Here is a 23636-nt window from a genome sequence, read left to right as displayed (position 1 = left end):
GTCGCAGTGTGCGTGTGTGCCACCCTCTGGCAACCTCAACTGCGCTGCGAGGAGTAAGGTACTGAGTGAATAACTGATGGTTGCATGTATGGAAAACAGTACCTCAACGCTGGCTTAAGACACACTTCTTTGATTGCTGGGGTTATCTCCTTGGGTTGGCACAAAGCCACGGACAAGTTTCAAGAGGGGACGAGGGCATTTCCACTTGAATGGGGTCCCCGTTTAATGATTCCTCCCTTCTCTTCTTCATCCTCCAGAGGAATCAACATATCCAGTCACTGAGCTCTCTCACTCTTTCTTTTAATTCCAATTAGTTAACATACAGTGTAATCTCAGTGTCAGGTGCACAATTTAGTGATTCGACGCGTCCATTCAACACCTGGTGCTCATCAGAGCAAGTGCACGCATTAATCCCCATCACCTGTTTAACCTACCCCCAGCCCCCCCTGCAGCTCCTCTGGTAACCGTGTTTGTTCTCTGTAGTTAAAAGTCTGTTTCTTGGTTTTCCTTTCTCTTTTTTCCCCTCCATGATAATTTGTTCTGTTGCTTTAATTCCACATATGAGTGAAATCATGTGATATTTGTCTTTCTCTGACTGATTGATTTCGCTTAACCAAAATTCTCTCTGGCTCCATCCGTGTCATTGGAAATGGCAAAATATATTTATTTTTATGGCTGAGTAATATTCCATTGTTACATATATGTGTGTGCATATATCTCACATTCTCATCCATTCATCAGTCGATGGGCACTTGGGCTGTTTCGACAATTTGGCTATTGTAGATAATGCATTGGGATGCACATATCCCTTCGAATTAATATTTTCATATTCTTTGGGCAAAAACCTAGTAGTGCAATTGCTGGCTCGTAAGGTTGTTCAATTTTTGACTTTTTGTGAAACCTCCATTCTGTTCTCCAGAGTGGCTCATTTAATTCTTTTTATTCTTTATTTCAAAGGGCCCTTACCCCTGTCTAACCCATTATTTTTAATTCCCACTACTACCATTGGTACAGTTCAGATCTTTAAAACTTAAATTCTGTGCTCTCCCAACGGTCTCCCACAGGTCTCCAGTCTTTCCCATGGTAATAATCATAACTCATTACTGAGCAGCTACTATGAGTTAGACTGCTAGGAGTTTTATAGACTTCATCTCCCAAGGCAACCCCATAAGGCAGATATGATTAACTCCATTTTACAGATGAAACGGAGACCCAGAGAATTAAGATAATCACCACAATTCACAACCACTACGAAGAAGAGCAGAAGTTTAACCTGAGTCTGATTCCAAAACCCGTGTCTGCATTGGGACACTTCTCTCAGATGTCTTTAACCCGTCTATGCATCTCTGTACCTGTTATTACATCACCGTCTCCAAGCTCCAGACCCACCCTTTTATGCTCTTGCTTTGTGGGCCTGGGGCTGGGAATCCTGCAAACCATATTCTGCTTTGCCAGCCAGCCTGGTGTGGGGCTCCGACGGTAGGGCAGTAGACGGACAACCCAAGGCCGGAGCAGGGAGGAGGGACTTTCTCCCTCCCACCTGTAGTTCCTGTGAGCACCAGCCTCCTGGTGCTTCCGGCAGCAGCAGTTTCTTCCCATCACAGCAGCTGAATTCATTTGGCAGTTTTCCCAACAATTACAGAAAAAGTTCAGCACATGCCCTGGGGATTCCAGCATTAGCCAGCAAGCACCGCTTTTGTGAGGTTCGAGTCTGAGCCCCACAGAGGCCCTCTTCCCAACTCAGAGACCCCAAAGTCTGAGCTTTAGATCCTCAGAGTGGCTCCTCTTCTGTTCCTAAGATTTAATGACCCCCAACCTCTTCCATTTGCTCCTTTAGCAAATGGTGATTGCTCCTTGGTAGCAGTTCCTGCTACTGCTAACCCCATAATACCTTATAATTCTCTTTTGCTCTTCCAGGTACCTAGCGAACACCTTCACACCTTTTAATTCTGGAGAAGCTCTGGCCATGGAGAATTTACTCTGGGAAGCAACTGAACCTGAGTGATGCAAGGAGCAAACCTGAACATTGCTCCTGCCAGATGCCCTCCTCTGGGCCAGAGCAGGCATCTTCCAGAGGCCAGGAATATCCACTGCTGATGTCTCAGAATCGTGGGCCACAGGGAAAGCACCTCCAATGCAGGGAACTACCATGGTCAAGGCTGCATCCCTTGCTAGGGGTGGCTCATGGCCAATGACTGGCTGAAAGAGGAGATGTAAAGGCTAATCCCCCTTGTCTCCCTGTAGGGTCAGCTGATTCTCTGGAGCTACCTTGTCATGGGTCGCTTTCCCCCTCCGCACGAGCCTCCTTTCCTCAGTTCCTCAAAGCTCTGTCTCCCTAGAGTACTTCCAGTAAATCTGGGGCAACTGTCCATCTCAGTTTTTCTTCCAAGTATTCCCCATATGCCAACCTAAATGAATGATGCCTGCGGCTCTGGGGTCTGCGGAAATTCAGGGGGGCACCACAATTGAGCGAGGAGTGGTGGAGGGCAAGTGCTGGGAAAATACAGCTGTAGGGACAGTTAATAACTGCATTGCCATAAACCCAAAGCAAAGCAAAAACAGGGTATAGGATTACAATTCCTAAAACATACCTGATGCATGGAGGGTGTGGGTGCTCTCACACTATGGCACTGGGGGGGATTTCTGTTCTCCTGCATTTTCACCTACTTTTTAGCTTTAAGAAGTCAAATTGCCTCACTCCCCTGAGGCCAGTCCAGAATGCATATGCCAAATTGGCACTGCAGAAATAACGCATCTTATTTTTCTTTTCCAGTGCTGATAGTTCTATAAATAAAAGGAAAAACAATGTTTGAGATTGCTATTTATTTTCAATTCACATTATATAGAAAAACATTAACTTCTGGTGAGAAGGAATCATTTTAAATTATTAAAACCCTAAAAATGCTAATGAACAAAATAGTCATCTCCCATAACATTATGTATTTTAGAAAGTTGCTACTTGAGTTTTTCGAAGCCTTATTCATGGACTGATTATCTTAGTCTGCAAACAAATATAAGTGTTCACAAATGCCATTAAAGTTATATCCTACCATTTTAAAATGATATCCAATTAGTTTTTAATGAAAGGATATTTATACAAAGAGGATAAAAAATTCTCCAATTTATAGTATGGCCAATAGCCCAACAATGAATAAAGCTTCCTTGGGACACTTTTCATTCAAGAGAATGGACTATTTTTATTTTATTTTATTTTATTTTATTTTATTTATTTTTTAAAGATTTATTTATTTGTTCGAGAGAGAGAGAGCACACTCCTGGAAGTAGGTGGAGGGGCAGAGGGAGACAATATTCAAGCAGACTCCCTGCTGAGCATAGAGCCGGATGCTGGGCTCAATCTCATGGCCCATGAGATTATGACTCAAGCTAAAACCGAGAGTCAGACACTCAACTGATTGAGCCACTCGGGTGCCCCTAATTTATCTTAAATACAGTTATAAGTTATAACTATGTTTTGTTTCAGAGATATAAAAGCTTATATCAAATAAATATCTGGCTAAATTAACTTTGGTTATTTGACCAAATTTAGGATGAGGAGTGTTTAAAATATCACTTAAAATGAAGGACTTATTGGGACGAAGTCTCAATTAAATCCCAGTATAATGATAAATTCCGTGCTTTAGCCCAATATGCTATTACTAGAACCTTAAGGCCTTAAAACAGTGCTATGAAACAGTCTAATCCAGGGATACTTGGCTGGCTCAGTCAGTAAAGCATGAGACTTTGGAGTTCAGGGTTGTAAATTCAAGCCTCATGTTGGGTATGGGGATTACTTAAAAAGAAAATCTTAAACAAAAAGTAACGTTCTAGTCTGCATATTTTTATAAAATCTGCATTTTAGGGGCACCTGGGTAGCTCAGTCAGTTGAGCATCCAACCCTCAATTTTGGTTCAGGTCACGATCTAAGGGTTGTGAGATTGAGCCCCTTGATGAGCCCACACTGAATGTGAAGCCTGTTTAAGATTCTCTCTCTCCCTCTTCCCCTTCCAGCCCCCCCACCCACATATGTATGTGCTCCGTACTTTCTCTCTCTCTCAAAAAAAATCTGCAGTTTTTTAGGATATATTTTATATGCACTTTTTTATACCAATGCCCTGGAGATTTCCATTTTATTTTATTTTATTTTTTAAATTTTTATTTATTTATGATAGTCACAGAGAGAGAGAGAGGGAGAGAGAGAGAGAGAGGCAGAGAGAGAAGCAGGCTGCATGCACTGGGAGCCCAACGTGGGATTCGATCCAGGGTCTCCAAGACCACGCCCTGGGCCAAAGGCAGGCACTAAACCGCTGCGCCACCCAGGGATCCCGAGATTTCCATTTTAAATTTGATTGTAAATCTCCTCCTAGTAATAGTTTCTTGATTTTCCTCTTTTCCATTTCTTTCCATTTTCTCTTCACAATAACCTCTCACTCTCTTGCCTTTGTGGACAGTACAGACAAGAAGATGCCCTGAGCAAAGGGCGGGAGGAGGAAGGAATGAGAGTCCCGACAGAGGCACAGTGGCCAGTGGGGGATTTTTTTCCTACTCTTCAGTGTCCTCACAAGCATTGAGAAAGGTGTGAAAAGGCGGCTATTCTTTCAGAGTAACAAACTAAGAAGGCTGACTACATATTAGCTTAGTTTCATATTTTAACCACGTGAGCCAAAGCTTCATGTATTAACCATAGTTTCATATTTTAGCCCAGTGAAAACTTAATGTATAGACAAACACAAGATTAATATGATTACTTGTTAATAGGCCCCATAGCAACTTAAAGTAATACAATTACTTGTTAAAATGCTACATAGCAAGTAGACCTAGCTGCTTATTAGTATATGTAAGTAACTTGTTTGAATGGTGTTGACTCCTTGAACTATATTTAAGACCCTCTCATAGTATTTTGTATGTATGGGTGTACTTGGGTATGTCTGTGTTTATACTGCTCTTCAGTCTACAGGAGACTTGAGGAGCCTTTCCAGAATCATATATACACTATGGAAGAGAGAAGTTGAATTAAACAAACAAACAGTGTGCTGGCATTTGCTGGCTGCACAGCAACTAGCCCCCTCTATATATGTATACGGGTATAATACATGGGAATGTGGGTATAATAATATATACATGGTATTTGGAATCAAATGATACAGCATGTGCTAGGTGTTCAATAAATGATAGCTATGTTATACTCAACTAAGAAATAAAAATTCACAGCACATCCCCCCAAGGCCCAAGGATTCCACTGGTGGAAGGATTATGACCAACAGGAGGGATAAGATCCCATGGTTACTCTGGTTGTCAATTAGTAGGGTTATTGCCCTGGAAAGCAAAGTAGAATTTGGGGACGAGAACTATAGGACCAATGAGTATGGTGTGAAGCTTTTCTAATATTTTATCCATGTCTTAGAATACAGCTACACACATGTGGAAGACATATTGTCAGAATCTCCTGCGACTACACAGTAGGGTAGTTTTGGTTCATTATTTCCATGGCAAAACATCTTATTTGTAGGTCTTTTATTTATACGCATATTTGCCAGAGAGCTGTAGATGTTAGCAGAATGAGGAGAGGGAATACTTGGCACTGATGCACTGTTGTTTATTTTTCTTGCTGTCATGGTATAAATTGCTAAGGAAAAAAGATAAAGACGCACGTCCAAGGAGAATGTCTTAATTTTTCAGTTGTAGTGTATGATAACAACAGATCGCAAAGTATTCAGGTAATCAGAAGAATCTTTATCAACAGGGAGCATACCTTTGTGATGTATATTGCAAAGACGATTACTTGGCCCCCAAATGTTCGCACCCCTCTTATCATCAGAGTGTTTTGAAGAATTTCCTTTGTAAAATGTATAGGATGTAATTAAGTAAGCTCATGAAAAGAATTTTTAGAAATATTAATATTTTAGAGAAAATTATCAGAAAAAGAAAAGTCACAAAGAGAACAGAGTAGTGGCAGGCCTGCTACAGTGGCCCGTTCCAGCAGTTAGGAGTAGCACAGGTGCCACCCACAAGGGGTTATTCCCTCTATATTAATGTATAGACATTACATTACCCTGGCTGCTAAGGTAATCACTAGGCTTCAAGTCTAGTGTGCTCAGTTATGGACATATTATACCTGAAAAGGGGAGAATGAGATTATACCTCGAGGAAGCTGTAAGAATTAGTGAGCATATACTGGCCGGTGCCATGGTGCTTGATTAAAGCAGCCAGAAAATAAGACTAGACAAGCAAGAATTCTTTGGCTTGGGGCTACTTCTCAGAGGCAGAAGGGTAGCTCTTAGACACCTGGAGAAAGTGGTGGTTCATACTTGAGAAGTTGAAATGCCCAAGTGGCCATGGCAGATGGTGGCAGAAGAGATTCAAGAGCTCAGGAAGGTGAGCATGTTGGAAAATATATATTAGGTGAAGCCAGAAGACTTGCCAGAGGATTATGTTCTACAGGAAGACCTAGAAGTCACATCATTTACCAAACTATCAGGAATGTGCTAGCCAAGGTGAGTCCTGGCTCTGCTCTGTAAGCCAGGGCTGATGGTGGGCGATGCAGTCACAGAACTGGACTCATCAGTAGCAGTGGGGATGATGGGATTCTGAAAAAACAGAGGCCAGTTGGTGGCCCTTAGCTTCCAGAAGCCAAGGGAAAACAATTATGGTAATAATGACCAGTAAATATGGAGAGAAAGCTAAGGAGACTGAATCAACAAGGGACCTGTGGAGATGATTAAGTGAACAGGGCATCCCTAGGGATAAGATAAATGGGAACCCAGCAAGGGTGTTGCTTCATACAATGAGAAGAAAGAAAGAATGGGTGAGCAGAAGGCTAGGGCATTTGCCCCACTAAAAGTTGTGACCCTTTGCTCAGTTCCTAAATCACTTGGGCCTATGCCAATAGACCTGAAATCTATTGATTGCAAATGTGAAAAATATACGGTAAAGATTCTTCTAGTCCTTCCCCAAAGGACCTTCAGGCATTTAATCAGAGAAAGGAGAATGCCCAGACATTTTGGGGGATTATTTGGCACAAGAAGATAATCTGGGAAGCTAAAGTGTCATTGTGGCCCTCCTGTTACAGTGGTGGCATAGCCAGACCCATCAGCACACGTTCAACATGGAAGGGACCCCAGAACTGGCACAGGGGGCACATGAACAGAGTGAGAGTGCTGTCAGAGATAGAGTTTGTGCATGAACTCAGGAACATGGGGTCCTGCTTACCAAGGCCTATCTACCTACTACTGCTTCTGAATGTCCAATCTGCCAGCCACGGAGTGTGATATTGAGCTCACAAGATGACACTATTCTTTGAGAGACCAATTTGCCACTCAGCTTAATGTGTAGTACACTTGCCAGTGATTCATTCTTACATGATAAGAAATTTATTATGGTCATAAATTTGCCTTTCCTGCCTGCAGAGCCTCAGGCAGCACCATTATTGACATTCCTTATGGAGATCCCAATTAACAAGCATGGAATCACTCACTGTATCCATGTGATGGGAGGTCAACTCATCATCTGACCAGGGGAGCAACTTCACAGCAAAGGAGCTGCAGGGGGTGGGGGCGGGCACGACCGTTGGATCTACTGGTCATTTCACTTATCATACCATCCAGAAGCAGCAGGTCTGACAGAGCACTGGAGTTATAACTGAATGCCAGCTCGGAAACACACTTTGGAAGGATGGAGTATATGTACCCTAAGATGCAGTATATGTACTCATGTACACTGAATCAGGTTTCTATAAATGGCTTGGGAACCATGAGTGGAAGTGTGAGTGACTCTATTTACCACCATTTAAAAAAAAACTCCAACTATGATTACATTCATTTTCCTGCAAATTAAAGTTTTAAATCTTCTTAGTTCTCTAGGAGCTCATCACTAATTCAAGGCCATGTGTCTAAATACCCTCTTGGCACCCTGATGGCTCAGTTGGTTGAGTGTTCAACTCTTGTTTCAGCTCAGCTCATGATCTCAGGGTTGTGAGATCAAGCCCCACATTGGGCTCCGTGCTCAGCAGAGAGTCTACTTAAGATTCTCCCTCTCTGTCTGTACCCCCTGCCCCGTCACTAGTGTTTGTTCTCTCTCTCTCCTAAAAAAAACAAAAACAACCCTCTCAAGAGGTTGAGGCACATGATTTGTTCTATCACATTCATCTTCACGAAGAAGTCTTTCTCTAGGAGCCTCTGACTTGGCCCATTAGAATTCATTAACTTCTATGCATGGTGTCCAGATGGCCTCCTGATTTTTAACATCCTTCTGGGATTCCAAGAGTTTCTCTTGCATGTTCAAGCTCCTGTTTCCTATCACCTGTATCTTTCCCTTTTTATGTTTCTTCAACGACTATGTTGGAGAATGTTCTCAAATAACTCTTGGAGAAAGGGTGCATAGGAAGTGAGATTTTTTTTGAGACCATTGATATCTGAAATTGTCTTTATTACTCTTTCACTTTATTTTTAACTTGGTTGGATATAGAAGCTTAAGAATTAATTTTCCTACAGAATTCTGAAGGTGTTGCTTTATTGCCTTCTAGTTATAGTTTATTGAGCAACCATTATGTATCAGATTGTTCTACGTTTATCCTTGTGATACATCTGATATCTGATCTTCTTACCATTTGAATATTCTAAAAATTCATGAGCTGTGTTTTGGTGTACAAGGCCCTCAATTGTACTACGAACTCAGAGTAGCCTTTCAATCTGAAAAATCTTGGCCTTCAAATATGGGAGATTTTCTAGATTTTTTTCTTTGATGATTTCTTCTTCTCTTCCATTTTTCTGCCACCCTGTTTATTTGTACACTGGAACTTCCATGTCACCTTATCTTCTTTTCCTATTTTCTACAGCTTGGTCATTTTACTCAATTTTCTGGGAGATATCTTCAACTGTATCTTTCAGCCCTTATACTGAATTTCAAATTTATATTACTTTTAATTTCAAAAATGTTTTTTTTTGTATACTCTAATGTTCTTTTTTATCCTGTTCTTGTTTCACTGTTGAAATATCTTTTATCTCAGGACTAAATTAAGACTGGGAACAGGGCAGCTCTGGGGATGTTGGTATCAAGTTAGTGAACTTCATGCTAAACTCTAAGCTGATAGGTCCCAACTATGATGGTCTTTTTCCTTCTCAGTTCAAATGACAGAAGGGGGTTGGTTGGAATTGATTGGTCCTTCTAGATTAGGTATTACCTCAGCCCAATCAATTAGAGCCAGAGATTAATTACGCTATACTTGACTATACCATGCTTGCCTATACTAAACATGACTCCTAGAGTCTCACTATTAATAGTTGGGGAAACTATTCTCAGGGAGGGGAGATGTACCATAAGCAGGAAGATCTGTTTCCCAAAAGATTAGTTTCTCTGATGTTCCTTCTTGAGATACTGGGAAAGTATTTTTCAATACTTTTTATACTTGAAACACTTCAGTATGTGTTCAATTACTGAACTTAAAATCATCTATATAGGGGGAAACACTCTGCATTTAAGATCAGTCTTTTCGGAGTAAAGCTTTGTTCTACGTAACAATCCCCTTGGAGGGGTTGCTTTTTAAAGATGTGCATTTCAGGCCCTAGCTCTAAAGGGTCTTACTCATTTGATAAGAGATGGAGCATAGGAGTTTGCGTATTTAACAAATCCGGGATGGTACTGATATAGTATTAAGAACCATACTTTGAGAATCCCCTGTAGAGAAAGCTTTTTTTATGCTTGTTACAAAAAAAGAAATCTGATTTTATTTCAAGAGTCAAGAAAACACATGAATTCATTAAGACAGCTATATAAAAGAAAGACTTGGGGGATGTTTTGCTTAACTCACTAGTTTGGATGGCCACCAGAGTAAATTCTTCTTGGCAAGAGTTATGAGGTTGCTGCCAAAGGTTCTTAGTGAAAAATTCAAATTGAGAATTCAGATCAATGAGGGCACGGCACAATATCATAATTATCACAGCCACCTCATCACCTACTGGCCTAATCAATTTCCTGGGAAAAAGGTTTCTTACCTCTTAAAGAGGAGGACTTCTCTTTAAGAGAAGTCATGTATTTTTAAATTCTCTGTGTCCTCAAATGTATTAATGCTGTAACAATGACATTGGACTTAAATTTTATGAGGCAAGGGCCTTATATGCTGTCATGTGACTCAGAAATGGGATTTGTGGAAGAAAATTTTTAAAAAGTTAATCCACATTGAGTTAGCTTTAGAATGTGTTAGCATTCAATTTCTTCCTCTTCGTAGGTTTAACAACTATAATGACACATTGATAGGACTTTTTCCTGCTCTTCATTCATATTATGTTAGATATGTGAAATTATTACTTAATTATAACTTTGTTGTGCCCTACACACATACACACAAAAATGTTTATAATGCATGCTTGCTTCTGTGTTGCTTAACCATCATTTTGGTTTTAATCTTGTTTAACCTTTGTTACCACAAATAAAAATACAGTTAATTTGAAGTAATTACCAAATTACATTAATGAAGGATGTGTGTGCTAGTAACAATTTCATATAGGCTATGCACAAAATAAAAATAGAGGAAATGGTCATCTTATTACAGTGTAAAAGCCCTAAGTATTACCTTGGTAAACCGATTTTACATTCCATTTTCAAGTAGCAAGTCTATGTAGTATCTACATCTCATGCCTAAGACCTCTCACTAAGGTTCTGATTTTACTAACCTCAGTAATCTGTAGTACATTTTGATTTGGGTATCCTGTAGTGACTGAATCATCTTCCATAAAAGGTTTTTATCCCCATATTTCTGGTCTCTTATGCTTATAACATTAGAATTAATTTGGTTTTTCCTATACTCAGTCCTATATCTATTTTGGTACTACGCTTATTAGTTAGGACTCTTTTTGTTGCAAGCGATAGAGTTTCCAATTAGCTTAAGGGAAAAAAAAATAAAAGGAATTTGCTGGGGTGGGGGATGGTCTAAGGGTAGTTCCCAGAATCAAAGAAAGAGTTGCAAGAAGTGGAATAGGTCTAGGAACCTCTGGAATTACAATCAGCAAATTGATGCCGCTATAATGTGCTTTCTCTCTAGATGATAACTATACTTTTTGGTATTTTCCACAAGGTTGAGAACCAGTAGAAGCCTTAATGTCACACAACTATAGCTCAATGTGCATAAGGAAAAACTAGTTTGGCCTCCAGCTTAAATTCAACCAGTCTTAGGAAGGCATTCATATTGGTCTAGCTGGGGTCATATGCCTAGGACCAAGGTCATATTCCTTGGACCAATCACTGTGGCTCGTGGGGTGCTGTACTCTGTTTGGGACTGGAAGTTGTGCTGGTTCATGCACTCTAAGAAGCAGATGTCCAAATGGGATTAGATAGGATTTTATTTGGGGGAAATGCCTTTATGTAAAGGAAGGAGCTGGAAATGACTGGGAAGCCATTGAGCATGATGCAGCCTGACCCTCAACAAAGGAGAGAGAGAGAGTGAGTTGGGCCCAGATTGCTGTACAGTCTGTGGAAAGTTCAGCAAGGCTATCAGGTGGTTCTCAAGCCAAAGTTGGCTGAAAAAGGAGTCTTTTGTCTCCTTGTCACCCAGGAACAGATCTACCTTGCTATTCCAATCATATTCACTCAGTGGCAAGAGCCCCCTGTGGGAAGTGTGGCCTCCATGCAAATACGGAGATGGATTCAGAAATGCAGCAGCTGGAGCTCTTAGGCAATTGTGCCCCCTATAGTAGGAAGTCCATGAAGGGTATTTTCATGGCTTCACCTCAATCTTCTCCAGGATTGTATGGTTCGAATGGGGGATGGGAAGATCCTCAAAGAAAAAGTTATATTTTTGTGGACAGATAAAACAATAACATCTAATACATCAAGTATTGTCAAAACTCTTCTAACATGTCTCTACAACCCATCTCTTCCTTCTTATTCCCATAGCTGCTACCATTGTCCATACTTCCATTATCCTATTCTTGGACTACCAGAGCATCTTCTAATTAGTTTTTGTCTTTATTCTCAACCTTTTTCAACCAGTTCTATACTTCACTTTATAATTTTCTGACTAGAACATCACTTTGAACATATCACTTTCTTAGTAAAACCCCTGCAAGATTTCAGGGCATCAACCTTGCAAATTCTCAGTCTGGCATTCAGGACCTTCTAATATAATGCAAACTCTTCCCTAACGCAACTCCTGTATCTTGCAAACATCACCATCCTTCAAGCACGTCGCGTTCATGTGCACCCCAGCAGGGTTTTAGAATCATAGAGTCTCAGAGATGAGAAGTCTCATATGAGTATCAGTTGGTCTCTATTCTAGCTTTTTGACTCAGTGAGACTAGAGGTTCATCTTTGGGAATTAAAGCAAAAGTATAGAAGAAGAGAAGGGAAATGAGAGAGAGAGAGAGGAGAGAGAGAGAGAAAGAGAGAGAGAGAGAGAAAGAGAGAGAGAGAGGCAGTGAGAAATGAAGGGGGTGGGATAGTGCACGTCTAAGGTCTGGTCCGTGGAACAGAACAGTATGTGGTCCTAAGGATTTTGAAAGCAGGTGTCTGGGATGAAATGAAGGCTACTTGGGGAGCTGGACTACCGGGAGAAGGAGGGATGGAGAGAATATGGAATGGGTTTCAGAAAGGAACCCTTTAGAGCAAAAAGAAAGCTCACCTGGGAAAACCTCATCATTTCCAACTATCCCAAGGTCCTCCACCAACACAGGATTAAAAAAAAAAAAAAAGCCAAGTGAGTATAAGGGGAAAGGGATGGAAGAAACGAGGGATGGCAGCTTCCCAAATCTTCCTTCCATCTAATGTTTCTGTTGACTAGGCCTGTTAGCATACTTCTGTTCCATTAGAGCTTGCATGTAGGGTATGATTACAATCTGGTTTACTGTGGTAAGAAATCCAATTATCTCACACACTAAACCAAGAGGGATTATTTGTAACAATAATAATCTGGGCATCAGGGTTTAGAACAAGCCAAGATGTGTTTCTGTGCAGCTGCCACCCACTGGTTTTGGCTCTAACTCTTGTGACCATACAGAATAAGCCTGATCCTTTTTCATCTGGCAACCATTCAAATATTTGAAAGCAATTATCATGGAGCCCATGAGTCATTTCTCTTTCAGACTAAACATTATCAGCTTTTTAACCTTTTATTGCAGAATGTAATTAGAAATATCTTGCTGCTGAATTCACTTCAGGCATTTTCTTACTAGGTCAGAGGAGAGTGGGATTCCTGCTTGCTTTGTGATAGATAATAAACAACTAAAATTACAGCAAAAATCATGTCAATAATTTTAGTAGGCACCCTATATATGAAAATTAAACTTACTTGCAATGAAAACTCCATTCCTTTCCACTTGGGCTGCTCCTCACCTAGGTCTTCTTTACTGTTTTCTTTCATTTATTGAAGGACTTTATTGAGGACTTCTCGGTAACCACATTTTTACTAATGAGAAACCACTGTGGGCTTGGCACTGGGAGTGGGAAAAATTGATCATTATTGGGATCCTCTCCTATTGCTGTGATCTGAGGAAGCTGGAGATGGAAGGATCCTGGGTCAGGAACTAAGAATGAGGTAAGCGAAATGTCTAGGGTACAACATGTTAGGAGGACTCACTCTCAGGTTTGTACGAGTATGGTACAGGCAGTGTAGTACTCTGGACAGAGTTCTTATCCACTCTCTAGTTTGTTGCTTTGGATAATCTGAGCACATAGAGCAGGTAGGTTAGTTCAGGTGTTGGTCATTTTAACTACAAAACAAAGTTTTAGCGTTTGTACTTTTATATCCAGCCCAAACAACACGTATGTCCTCTTATTGGTCTTTTATATCCAGCCCAAACAACACGTATGTCCTCTTATTGGTCACCTGGGTGGCTCAGTGGTTGAGTGTCTGCCTTTGGCTCAGGTCATGATCCTGGGATCCTGGGATCGAGTCCTGCATCAGGCTCCCTGTGGGGGCCTGCTTCTCTCTCTACCTGTGTCTCTGCCTTTCTCTGTGTGTCTCTCATGAATAAATAAATAAAATCTTTAATATACATATATATTCTCTAATATATGCAAGGGAATATGATAGTCATTATGTGGTATGTGGTCAGAGCGAGGGAGTTCAAACTACAAGATTGGGATTTTTCTTGGATCTTCCCATGACAGGAAGGAGAGAGAGGAGAAACATACAAATCCAAACTTTGTCTCCAATTTGGACATTGCAGGTGTTTATACTAGTTTCCTTTGGGCTGTGAATCCTTCCTATCATTGTCCAAATTTTTCTTTAAAATTATCCCCTGGCTCTAAGTCTCCCATTCTGCAGAGATGTAGCTGAGAACACAAAGTGATTTCCCAATGGCCAGCATCAAAAGAAAAGCTCTCCATGGGAGATCTGGAGAAAATAAAGAATTTCAGCTGTGATTATATAACTAAGCCTTAGACATGAAAGGAGGCTAAATCAAAAAGGAATGGTCCCTAACAGAGAGCAGTGAAACCCTTTCCAGGAAAACAAAGTAAAGGGAAGCACAGACAAAGATGGGTTGAGTGCATATTTCCTCCCTCAAGTTAGCTTACCCTGTTCAGCTTGAACCAAATCTATTTGAGGAATTCTCTATTTTAGCTTTCCTAGTGAAAGGGTACCAGGAAGATGAATGAAACAGGTAAGTATTTAGGACTCAGTGTAGGCTCTATTCAGTAATGAGGGGATACTCTAAATTTTCTAATATTTGTAAAGGCAAAATGTCAGGAGAATCCTTACCTCTGATTGGGGAAGAGAGGGTTGGACAGAATCACAGAGGGGAAGGAGCCATTTGAAGCTTTATTGTCAGATAATAATTGTATACTTTTAATCTTAAATGCCACTCTTGATAGTTGTGAAAAATTCAAAGACCATGGAATGATAAAATATAAAGCGAAAGTCTATTCCATGCTTCTGGCCCTCCAGAGGAAATGACCATTAACAGGTTGGTATATGTCCATCCAATTCTGCCTTAAAAATGTATTAGTATGTTTGTATTAGGGAGATCCATATCTATATATATTCTCTTTATATGTATGGGGAGACAGGGAGGGATTATAAGGAATTGGCTCACATGATTATTAGTCCCCAGTTCCCAGATTATAGCCTTTTTTTTTTTTTTTTAATGTCTTACAGTTGTCTATCTGGAGACCCAGGAGAGCTGATAGTTTAAGTGCCAATCCAAAATCTGGCAAACTGGAGACCCAAGGAGAGCCAATGTTTCAGTTTACATTCAAAGGCAAGAAAGACCGATGCCCCAGATCAAGGCCGTCAGGCAAAAAGAGTTCCCTTTTATTCAGCTTTTTTGACTGAGAACTCCAACTGTTTGGATAAGGCTTTGCTCAGTCTACCAATACAAATATTAATCTCACCCACAACCTTCAAAGACACCCCACAATAACGTTTGACCAAATATCTGGCACCCCATGGCCCCGACAAATTGACACATAAAATCACCTCACTCATATTTATCATATATAATAAATAGGTTCCTAGACTATAAACTGGCTAATAATCTATGTGCATTATGGCATTGACATTAAGAACATGGGCTTTAAAAAGAAAAAAGAAAAAAAAGGGAACATGGGCTTTAGAGTCAGTGGGTCTAGGTTTGAGTTGTGACTTTGATAAGTCATCAAATGGTTTGGAATTTCTATTTCCTTATTTTTTAAAAAAATTTATTTATCTATTCACGAAAGGCACAGAGAGAGAGAGGCAGAGACAGGCAAGGAGAGAAGCAGGCTCCCTGCAGGGAGCCCGATGTGGGACTCGATCCCAGAACCCTGGGATCACGCCCTGAGCCAAAGGCAGATGCTCAACCACTGAGCCACCCAGGCATCCCTGTTTCCTTTTTTATAATACTGACCTAATAACATAATATAACTTACAGAATTGTGATGAGAATTAAATATGTTGCAAATAAAATTGTCTACCGGAGAATAAGCCCTAATACACTGTGGATATTGTTGTATGTCAATAAATGTGGCTCTGCTTCATCGATTTTTGGTAAATGCATAGTATTCTATTATAGGGATAAATCCTAATTTATTTAACTAACTCCTTTTGATGGACATTTAGATTATCTCTAATTGTTTTCTCTTCTAAACAAAAAAGAGGTCTTCCTGCCAACTTATTTCTGTAGGAGGAATTCATAAAATTAGAATGGATGTGTCAAAAATATACTACATATCTTTAATTTTGATTAATATTGCCACATTGTTCTCCAGAAATGTTGTAGCGGTTTATCCCTGCCACTCCCTGCCCCCATTCCCACATTTGGGAGCATATCCAGTTGTCCATACCCTTGCCAGACCTGAGCACTATCTATCACTTACATCTTTGCTGATGATATTTAAGAGGAGTCTCATTTGTTTTAATTCCATTGCTTTTATAAATGGTAAACTTGAGCAAATTTGCATACTTAATGCCTATTAGTATTTATTCTCTTGACCCTTGTTATCTGTAACTTCTTTCCTAGTAGGCGCTAATGTGTTGTTTTCTTATTTTAAGTGCTCTTTAAAATCTTCAACAATGTACTAATATCTAAAATGTATATGCCACTTAATAAATGCCAGGTACTGTTGTAAATGCTTTACATATCCTAATTCATTTATTCCTCAAAAACATCCTATAAAGTTGTACTATTATTATTCCCATTTTACAGATGAAGAGACTCTGAGGCACATGCAAGTTAATGACTTGCCCAAGATCTTGCCGCTGGCAAGTGGTGAGTCAGTTGTTAGTAGGAATTGGTGAAAAAAAAAAAGTTGTTGGAGTCCATTCTGTACCCATTTCCTCTACTGCCTTCCAACCCTTTGTCATATATGCTGCAAATCTTTCTTTTCCCAATTTGTATTCCTCCTTAACCTTTGTTAATAGTGTTTTTCTTCCATACAGAGGTTTTAAATTTTTATGTAGTCAATTTTTTTTCTTTTTTAAAACGATTTCCTGCTGATCTTATTATTAAATGATGATTAGAAATTTCCCCAGCCAAGTAGATTCCTATTTTCCATCTTAAGACAGAAAGATAATCACATACAAAAGACATGCATGAAGGAATGAAAGAGCAGGTCACATTCAGATATACGAACTCTGAGAGACAAGATTAAAAAGGTCATTGGACAGTGGAAGTGGGAGCCACTTATTTTTTTTTTTTTCAAGCAAAGCAGCAGAGGGAGTGGGAGAAGCAGGTCCCCACTGACTAGGGAGCCAGACTTGGGGCTCCATCCTAGGACCCTGAGGTCATGACCTGAGCCGAAGGCAGACACTTAACTGAATGAGCCGCCCAGGCACCCCATGTTTTTGTTCTTAACAAAAGTAAAACAGTCATGTATAGAATGGCATAAAACAAAATAAAAAGAAATATTTTCCAATTCGAACTCCCCACACACCTTGCATATTCCCAACAGCTTCTTTTATGTTTTTGGTTTTGGTTTTTGCAACTATTACCATAATTCTAAAGAATATACTTATAATTCTATTTTTTTATTTGTAAGTTTAGACACCTATTAATTCCAAGTTATGAAAGAAGAGGAATTTAGTTTATACATACTATTTCCTACCACTTCTCCCTTTCCCTCTCCTCTTAAATATATATTCGATGCTATACCATATGTAAAAATGTTATTTAATACTATACTTATATATATACTTATATACTTATATATACTAATATATATACTTATATATATAAAATAAGGTTTATTATATATGAACATGATATATTGTATATGAACAATATATGTATACATTCTATTGTTCATTTATATCAATTAAAATATATAAGGCTTCTATTTAGCTTCCATCAATTTTAAAAATAACGACTAATTCCTCATTATATAAGATGAGAGAAATTACCATCCCTAAACCATTCTTCACCTCTCCTCCCTTTGCTTCACTTTTTTAGCCCCTGATGGCTATATTCTTTCTTTGATGTTGTTGAGATTGGTAACATTTACATTTTGTTCTGTACAATATGGATTCCATACTTTTTCTAATACCTTGGAACACATAATATTACGATTAAATAAATATTATTTACTGTGATAAAATTGTATGATTAGAATTCTAAATTGGAAAATGGAATGCTATGTTGCTAAATCAGTGCTGACCCAAAGAGAATATTCTTTGGTCAAATGGATTTTCTTGTTTGAAACTCTAACAACTACTCAAAATCATGCCATATTTAACTTGTTTCATGTGTAGGCCATATGGATTCCCTCCCTAGAATATCTAATTGCCTTTTTTCTAATGAGGGAAGAAATATATGCCCATTTCATGATAATAAGATCTTCCAGCTTTGTAGCATATTCGTTGTTGAATGGAAAGAATTTTCTTCCTGAACACTTTCTCTAGACTTTTGTTTCTAATTTGAGTGTGTTGCTTTCTAGGCTTGCTGCCCAACTGTCATCCTATGATTTCTTTTCATTGGATTCATAGGTTAGTTTCATTGTTTCTTGGATCCCTAGCTTCCTGTTCCTTGGATCCGGTTCTCATTTTATTAGGCTATATCATCAAGTTAAAAAAATCCTAATTAAATGTGCATGAGAGTAATGTTTTTGAATTCATGCATTCCTTAAATGACTTAATTTTGCCTCATTCTTGATTGAGTTTGATTTGACATAGAATTTGAGCTTCATAATCATTTTTCCCTCAGTTCTCTGTAGGCTTTGCTCCATCCTTTCCTAATATCCGCTTCGCTGTTGAGATTTCTGATGCTAGTGTGAATCTCATTTTTGGGGAGTTGATTTTTTTGCTTTTTATGTACCTTTATTCCATCTCTGGAAGCTTTAAGAATCTTCATTCTTCCTTTTCTGGTATGGTATGTCTGAATATGGGTTTTTATTGACTCAAGAGCTTCCTTAGCTCTTGGAGGGCTCTTTCCATCTCAAGTCCAGAGGCTTTCTTTAGACCTGAGAAGTATCTTTCCAGTATTTAACTGTCGGTGCTTCATACCATCTTTTCTTTCTCTCTGAATTCTTATAAGCAAAACACTAGACTTCCAGGATTGACCTATGAATTTTAATTTTTTTCTCATATTTTCCACTAATTTGCTTTTTTCCTCTTCTATCTCTTGTTTTCTTCATATTCTATTTTTTCTTTTATTTATTTATTTATTTTTATTATTATTTTTTATATTCTATTTTTTTCTTTGTTCAAATACCTTTGTTGAAGCACATTTAACAAAAAATAAATTGCATATATATTTAAAGTGTATGGTTTGATAAGTCTTTGACATGTGAATATACCCATGAAACCATAACCACAATCAAGATAAGGGACATATCCATCACCACCAAAAGCATCCTTTTGTCCTCTCTCCTTCCTGCTCCTCCCTAGACCCCTCTTTCCCCTCTCCCTCAGGCAACCACTCATTTGATTTATGTCACTATAGATTGTCATTTGCATATTTTAGACTTTTATATAAATGGAACCACACAGTATGTATCCTTTTTTTATCTCTGAATTCTTTCACTTAGCATAATTATTTTAGATTCACCCATGATATTGTGTATATCCATAGTTCATTTCTTTTTAATTGCAAAGTGTTATTCCATTGTATGGTTATGCCAGAGTTTGTCTATCCATTCACCCACTGATGCACATTTCAGTTGTTTCAGTTTTTGGCAAATAAAGCTGCTATGAATATTCATGTACAAGTCTTTGTATGCACATATGGTTTCTTTTCTCCTGAACATGTATCTAGGAGAGGAATGACTAGATTGTATGGTAGGTATATGTTTAACTTTTCATGAAACTGCCAAACTGTTTTTCCAATGTCCTGGTGCCATTTCCATCCCTTCCAATGAATCTTTTGTTTCAACAAAGCATTTTTTTAAATGTCAATAAGACTTCTTTGTTCTTGGATTTTTCTCTGCTTATTTTTTCAATAGCAGCCTTTACTTAATGGCTTCTAATACCTTTCTGAAACTCTCTGAGTTTCTCTTGTGATCATTTATCTGGTTGCTCACTTAGGCCCTTTCCAAATGTCTAGAGACCCTGACTCTCTATTCATATTTTTAAATAAAGAACCAGGTTGAATAATATAGGTAGCTAGTGTATCAAAATATCAAGGGTTTATCTTGGGGTATCAACACTAGGAGCCTTATCTCTTCCTAGACAGATGTTATATTTCTTTAGAGTCTTCTGATTTTATCCTAGGTACAAATTCTACCTCTGGAGTTAAACTGGATAAATATTTAGCAATATAGGAATAAACTCAACCAAGTATTTTTTGGTTGGAGGAAGAGACTGAATGGAGGAGAAAAAAGACAGGGCTTAGCATCTGAAAAAGTATGTTTTTCCCTATGTAGACTGATCACAATAAAATGCAGTAGACAGGAATTAGTAGAAGTAATGGGTACCTTGATAGCTATATCTATTATTTGCGTGTAACCGTTTCTATTGAAAGTTTAACAAAATATTTGTGCATATTGTTTTAGGAGAGAAATTGGGTTATTTAAGGAGTTACTAGCAAATGTTTTTTAAATCAGATTTTTGTGGTGTTTTTTAAATTTAATGAGCATCTTCATGAGATGAAACTTTAAGATAGCAATTGAAACCCCCCTATGATAGCCCCCCCTAAATTGTGGGGGCTCCTGAGATGAAACTTTAAGATAGCAATTGAAACCCCCCTATGATAGCCCCCCTAAATTGTGGGGGCTCCTGAGTGGCTCAGCCAATTAAGTGTCCAACTCTTGATTTCAGCCCAGATCTTGATCTCAGGATCATGAATTCAAGCCTGAGGTTGGGCTCCATGCTGGGTGTGGAGCCCACTTAAAAAAAAGAAAAGAAAAGAAAAGAAAAGAAATGTAAATTGTGTGTAGGGTCTCATAATTCACTTCCAAACCTGAGCATATCATGTAAAACTCAGAAACTGTACTCTTACAAATCACTGTCCTATATTTGATTATTTTGGCCCATTTTTTGGATCCTCAAAAGATGTCCCATAATTCCATTAAAAAGTTGCTCCATCATAAAATTAAAAAAAAACTTTGTGGACTTTTTTTTAATGTCAGAGCATGGCATGTTATACGACACTAAACTCTGGAAATTTCTCCTTTCATTCATACTAGTATATGTTTAAGCAAAGAAAAAGTCTATATTGGGGAAACATAATTGGGAAGGTAAGTAGAAACACTATGCTAGATAAAAAGTTCTTTGAGTTTTTTTAAAAAGTTCTTTTACGTTTCTCTTTGCCATAATCATCAATGATGATTTTGACATTTTATCAGATTGTTATACAGATGTACATATTAAAATACAAAAACTACTAATATAAAGGATCCATGATACCTAAGCCTGTTACCATGTATTTATTCACTTGACAAAAATTAATTATCTATTTTTATACAAAGAATTGTACTTGGCATTCTTGTATTTGATGAGTTTAATAAGCAATAAAAGCTCTTAATGACCTTCTCTGAATTGGGCCCACACATTTATAGTTATATAAACTAAGGAGATTTAAATGACATTTTCCAGCATAAGATGATTTTCTCATCTAACTCAGATTATTCATTGATTTTTTTAAGTGTAGTATTCGATTTCCTTCCTGCATTTGTACATTCTTGAGGCCTTCTATAACTTGCCTCTTTCTACATGAGAGATGGCTGTATTTATTGGTGTGTGACATATTTATGGCATTTAAAAGATTTGTGGCATACTTTTTGACCTTTGAGTGAAAATTGTTATATAACTGTCACTTGTCATTATGGGAACATCCAGCTGTGAAAAAAGGTCTTAAATATAATCAAGTACTCCTACGTAGAACGAAATAATACATTTCTTTGTTGTGAATAAAAAGGTTTAGCTATTGTAGCTTGTATCCTACTAAGCATGTACTCGTTGGACATTTTGTGTGAAATTAGTCTCTATGATTGGAAGTTCTAGTCACTTCTCTACTCTGACAGGTAAGTATTGTGCTGTGCTGCAGCTGTCTCAATAAACCACAGGGGACTACTCTGTGCATTTAGCCAATAGCAATACCTTCATTGATCAATAGGAAATTATAACAGAGATTACACAGGAGCATATCATATTTAGAGAGGAAAAGGAAAAGGGTGTAGGTGGCCCTTCAGTATGCATAAAAAGTTTCGAAGATAATAACGGCAGGAAAGTATAGGGTAATAATTAGTGTCTGTGCTATTTGCTCTCTTCTTTCTTTTCTCTGGTAGGGCTTCTGCTCTCTCTAAAGCTTTAGGTGGCATGAAGGAAAACTGCCATTTGATCTAAGTGAATAAAAACAATTCTAGAATATTCCATGTTTAGTTTTTCTTGTAGCTATTATTGTGCTGCCTATGGTGGGGTAGGGGACAAATCTTGGGGAAAATAATTACTGGAGGAAGTGAAGGAGCAGAAAGAATTATCCTGATTTCTGTTTATTTTTACCTTTATCTTCCCATCTCAATCTTATTTACCTCCACATGGCATGATGGGTACATTTCTTACTGTACCAGGTCATAAGATAGAGTATCCACACGTGGGAAATTTCTACTGTCCTCCTGCCATCAGAGACATTACAGTTTATCCCACCAAGTACCCATTAAATAGTCTTCTTTGGCAGTCCCTCCCTGCACACCACCATGTCACTTCTGTAGCTCTCAGGCCGTGTGGTCCAATAGTGTAGGCACTAACCACATGTGGCTAGTGGCCACTGTAGCACACAGCACAAATACAGGAGGTTCAGGAAGTTTTCATAGCCACACTCAGTTCTTCTGAACACCTATGCTTTAAGGGAACCTAAGGGAAACGTGCTGAGGTAGAGTACCCTTGTAGTCATCTCTTACAATTTCTCAATATGAGAATCCTCTACTGGGAACTATCTCCCCACCCCCTGTCATCCATACAGGTCCCATGGGGACTGCTGTAGTCTTCTATGACCCTGTCATTATGGCCACAGAGGATTTTGTTTTTTTTGTCAGAGGTGTGCACCTGATCCAAGCTGGGTCAATTTTAGTTCCTGGCCTCCTGATTGGTCTGGGGCAGGATGCTTTATTTAAATAGTGTTAATGACACCCCACCTTTTTTGGGAATTTACGGACTTAGGGGCCCAGAAAGTTGCCAGAATCTGTAAGCCATAGAGCTTGGAATTTCTCAGGTGTCATGTTTTCCACTGTAGGGAAAACACATGGTGAGCCAGAAAAATGAAACCAACATGCAGAGAGGGGTAGAGAAAAGAGGCAGAAATTGTAATGATAGCATTCAGGTTGCCAAGTGCAGCTGATACTGAGGGCCAGGTTTATTTCTATACTCCTATCTTTATAATTATCTTTGCATTTCCCCTAAGCTAGTTCAAGCTGAGTTACTTTCATTGGCAAAGTTACCAGAACAAATAAGTAATATTATAACTGTTTCCATGACAGTAAGATTCATGAAAGAAATGTAATATTAATGGTTGTAACTAGATTTTTCATTAGATCCTTATATCCAGCTACATCTCAGATAATTGCTACGGCTAACAAAGCTTAAAGTTTAAAAATGTCTCTCTTGCTCAAAGAGTCAAAATCCCTGGGTAACATAATTTAACACCTACTAAATTTTCCAAAATATAAGTTTTTGTATAGGTAATTGTTAAGTGTCCTTTTTTATATATGCAGCTATATGTTGCTAGGTAGTATTTTTTCTGTTCTTTTAGTGGCTTTGGTCTTTTTCCATTGAATAGCTTAAATTATATAAAAGAAGGTTCCAA

This window comes from Vulpes lagopus, chromosome 1 (assembly GCF_018345385.1).
Source record: "Vulpes lagopus strain Blue_001 chromosome 1, ASM1834538v1, whole genome shotgun sequence".
Lineage (NCBI taxonomy): Eukaryota > Metazoa > Chordata > Mammalia > Carnivora > Canidae > Vulpes > Vulpes lagopus.
This window is presented reverse-complemented; position numbering follows the sequence as displayed.